Here is a 5,255-nt window from a genome sequence, read left to right on the forward strand (position 1 = left end):
TGGGCAACGACTCGGCATTGATTGACACCCTCCTCCGTCGTCATTAGCTTTCGAAATTAGGGATCTTGGGACACCTAACTTCTTTCTAGGGATAGAAATAGTGTCTTCTGGTGATGGACTTATTTTATCTCAGCGCCGATATATGAAGGACATCCTCACGAGGTCGGGAATGACAAACTGTAAGGCTCTGGCTACTCCAGCGGCAGTTACTCAACCTGCTACACCCTCTTTGACTCCATTTGAGAACTCGACTCAGTATCGTAGGATTGTAGGGGCCCTGCAGTATCTAACCATCACCCGGCCTGACCTCTCCTACTCGGTTAACAGGCTGTGTCAGTTCATGCACTCTCCGACCGATGATCACTGGGCACTGCTCAAGCGGGTGTTGCGGTATATTAAGGGGACTCAGGACTATGGGCTTCGTCTATCTTCGTCACCTTCTTCCGATCTGCATGCTTACACAGACTCAGACTGGGTCGGCTGTCCAGTTGATCGTAAGTCTACCAGTGGCTACGCCGTGTTTCTCGGGGACAATCTTGTTTCATGGGTCTCTCGCAAGCAGTGCATTGTAGCTAGGTCCTCCACAGAGGCTGAGTACAAAGGGCTTGCCGATGTTTCAGCCGAAGTCATTTTCCAGAAAACATTTTTCAAAAGTCATTTTCCTGCTTTCCAAACGGACCCTAAATAATTAAGCAAATAAGGTAGTTTTGCGTGGACACTAGCTCTTTTTGTAATGTTTTTTTTTTTTTCTGCAATATTTTCTTTATTTAAGACATATTCACAAAAAGGTTAATTGGTGTTTGGTAATAGTTGTTAGTTTATATATAGCTGTTAGATGATTTAGTATATTTGACTAATTGATAGCATTAGCTGATTGTAAAAAAATGTTTGGTAAATTAGCGGTTAGCTGATAGCTGATTACATGCAAAATGATTTTTTCAAAAAACTGCTCAAAAAAGTTGTTTTGAGCAGCTTATTAAATTTTAGCGTTTTGAAACAATAAATATTACAAAAAGTTGATTAATCCAATACTTATATTGGTTGTTTAACCAAGTCAAACAACTAATAGCGGTCATATAAGTCAACATCGACTGATAAACTAACTATGTTGTCAAACAGGGCCAATACGTTTGTAACTTTACCACACATTAACAATATTAGTATTTTTTAATGTGTGATACGTAAAAATCAATGCACAATATTAATACTTTATATTAAAATCTTAAATTTATTCAAAATTTTTATATTTATAATAATAATAATAATAATAATAATAATAATAATAATAATAATAATAATAATCTAAGCCATTTTTTATAATTGATATTTATATTTTTAAAAATAACTTATATAGTACTCAAATAGATAATGTCTATTTATTATTATCATTGAAGAAAATAGAAAATATATGGTGGATGCATGTGCATGTCAACAATAGTTGAAAAAGGTAACGAAAGTTATAACAGAAGGGATATTTTTGACCAAAATATTGTATAGTACAACTCTTATAACATAATGTATGTAAAAAAAATAACGCAAAAATTGACATCGTGTATAACTTTCATTCACACTTATTATTTTTTAGATAAATTAGATATAGTTTGGACCAACTACCATTTAGTATGATAACACCCATGTTATCATTCTAAATAAGTGGCCACAAGACCCAACCCCAATGTGTAAAGAAATTGATTCTTTGAGTTGAAAAAATCTGAAAAAATAATCAAAATATAAAACAGATACTATTTGTAAATAATTATGTGTATTAAAAAAAAAAAGAAAGATATAGTTTGGTTTGTGAGTTTTGAATGACTTCCGGAGTTCAAGTTGAAATTGACAACATTGGAATGACAGCTGTGATATCCTCCCAATTGTGCACGCTACATTAAAGAATTAAGCAAATAAGGTAGTTTAGCGTTGACACTAGCTCTTTTTTATTTTTTTTATTTTATTTTTTTTTTTATTGCAATATTGATTTATTTAAAGAAGGGAATGCTGTGCTATCTTGCTCCATTTTTAAATGTTCATTTTTAATTGATAGTGGATGGTTAGTAAGAACTGTTTTGCATTTCATACCAAATTATGTGTGTCCTAAAATCTAAACTTAATCTCAAAACATAAGGAGTTAATGTCTTAATTAAAGTTCAAATTTATAATTTTCTATTTGAAAGAACTAGGTGTTATTAAGCTACAAACTACTTGTCGGCCTTGTTAATTATAGAAATGGTCAAGCAGGTGCTGGGGGCATCGTGAGAGATGATATTTGGAAAGTTGGGAAATCATGCGTGGCTATATTAGCTGATTTGGGAGAAAGGTTTAGAGCTGTGGAAGTGGAGACAGACACCCTCAATGTTGTGAGAAGGATTAAATACAGTGATACAGATTTGAGAATAAAAGGGCGTACAACAAACATCATTAACAAATGTATCTGAAGCGTCAATGGGAGTACTGTTTAAAGTTTTGTTGGGAAAAATTATGTAGCTCTCATTATCCCTAAACAATTATATTCTTCAATTTATTTTTATCATGTATGGGTGAGTTGCTAGGATGAAGGATCTATAGTTATATAGCACATGATGATTTCATATTCATTTGCCTACACTATTTAAGGGAGAATATAATGAGTTCATAAATCACACAAGATTGTGAGTGAATTCCATTTTTGGTCTTACTGTTATATGGGTGTTTCTAATTTTAGTCCACCTTAATTTTTGTTGCTACTTTATGACCACTATTATTGAATGTGTTCCACTTTTAGTCCAATGTTAGTATTTCCATCAAGAGGTTGTGTAATCTAGGGGTATTTTGATCTTTCTTTTCATCCAAGACTATGTTTGAGTATTTGACTAAAAGAAATGAGAACATTAAACCTAAAACCTAAGAAACCTCGCCGGCCCATGTTGGAACGAACGAAACAATGTAGCTTTGGCTTCCCATTCTTGTTGTTCGAAGAGCCATCTTTGAATATCGAAGGATGAAGACGAAGCGCCTGGATTAAAAGAGAAGAGACAATCATAAAAAGACCAAAATACCCTTGAATTATACGGCCTATTGACGAAAATATTAACGGTGGACTAAAAGTGGAACAATTCAATAACAGTGGTTGTAAAGTGGCAAAAAAATTAAGGTGGACTAAAATTGGAAACACCCCTATAACAGTAGGACCAAAAATGGAATTCACTCCAAGATTGTTTGGTGTTTTTCTTGTGTCCAATTATTATTATTATTATTATTATTATTATTATTATTATTATTATTATTATTAATATTATTATTATTATTATTATTGTTGTTGTTGTTGTTGTTGTTGTTGTTGTTGCTGTTGTTATTGTTATTGTTATTGTTATTGTTATTGTTATTGTTATTATTGTTATTGTTGTTGTTGTTGTTGTTGTTGTTATTATTGTTATTATTATTGTTGTTGTTGTTGTTGTTGTTATTGTTATTGTTATTGTTATTGTTATTGTTATTGTTATTGTTATTGTTATTGTTATTATTATTATTATTATTATTATTATTATTATTATTATTATTATTATTATTATTATTAATCCTGAAAGTTATAAATAAGGGCGATAGTCTAGAAGGGATGTTAAATAGATTTTTGAAAAATTGATAGTAACTTGCAACGGAAGACTAAAAATTGTCTTTGCAGCGGATTAAATCACTTAAAAATAGTTAGCTTAGTATGTCAGCTGAAAAGATGATCGTAACGTGTGCACAATCAATTCAGTCGGAGTTTTTAGCATAGTTTTAAAATCAAAGTAAAATGTTGAAAGTAAAAGAGAGTCAAGAATTTTAAAGCGGTTCGGCAACTTCGCCAAAGTCCACTCTACTCCTCAACTCTGAGGAGGTTAGGTTCCACTAATATTCAGTGTAAATACATTAGAAAATGTCACACAGTTTATCCACAAAGCAGTGTTGACTAGCTAGAACTATTGACATTCCCTCGATCCGGGTGTGCCCTCTTGTCGATCTTCATCATAAAATAATGAAATAAGGGTCAAATTAGCCATCGAACGACACACGAAAATGCAATTAGGTCACTAAACTAAAAAAACATGCAATTGGGTCCCTGAATAACGCAAAATGATGCAATTGAACCCAAAAGTGACCTGCTTACCTGAAGTGGAGGTTATTTTATTAAAATAATAATTTTTTATTTTATTAAATAATTGTAAATAAATAAATAAAAAAAAAAACGCCGAGTCTCTAGGCGGCGGAGACGAAGACGGGTTTTCGCCTCCGGCAGCCTGGAGACGAAGACGTCTCTTTGTCTACATACCGTAGAGGAAGGGATCTCTTCGTCTCCAGCCTGGGGACGATGGAACCCCTTCGTCTCCAAGGGGTCGAAGGAACCCCTTCGTATTCGGCATGGAGACGAAGGATGAGTTCGTCCCTTCTTCTCCGGCATGGAGCGTTTCCAGGCTGCCGGAGACGAAGTCTTCGTCTCCGGCGGCCTGGAGACGAGGCTTTTTTATTTTATTTTATTTTGTTATTTATAATTTTTTAATAAAATAAAAAATTATTAATTTAATAAAATAACCTCCACTTCAGGTAAGCAGGTCACTTTTGGATCCAATTGCATCATTTTGCGTTGTTCAGTGACCCAATTGCATATTTTTTGAGTTCAGTGGCCTAATTGTATTTTCGTGTGTATTTCGATGGCCTATTTGACACTTATTCCTAAAATAATATGAAAGTCATACTACCAGTCTAAGAATACATTGTCTTCTCTTGTTTTAAATCAAACATTATTTGTTGTAACACAATTTTTAATTTTATATTCCAAATCTATATTACTTTAATTAAAATGTACATTTTATTACAAGTTGATCTACTATGTATCAGACAAAATTTCTATCTACTTTGAGAATTTAAATGCAAATATTTCATTATCTAATCAATCTTATATGGAAAACAAATTTAATATGTTTGAATATCAATGAAAGTTTACAAAATTAATAGTTCACCGACATTTGAGGTCTTAATCATATACACAAGAAAAAGACTTATGAATTCATATGCAATAATTTCATTACATAATTCTTTAATTATTTTTCGACAAGATCAATAATCTTATTATAGTCATGTAAGTTTTAACAAAAAAAAAAGTTACGTTTTAATGACTCATCAATATTGCATTAGAAAGACTTAATTTATTTTAATATGAATTTTTTTACATGAATTTTATTATTGATTATAATTATTTATAGCAATATTCATTTTTACTACTACTATTATTATTACAAGTC

Source organism: Ipomoea nil, unplaced genomic scaffold (assembly GCF_001879475.1).
Source record: "Ipomoea nil cultivar Tokyo-kokei standard unplaced genomic scaffold, Asagao_1.1 scaffold3415, whole genome shotgun sequence".
Classification (NCBI taxonomy): domain Eukaryota; kingdom Viridiplantae; phylum Streptophyta; class Magnoliopsida; order Solanales; family Convolvulaceae; genus Ipomoea; species Ipomoea nil.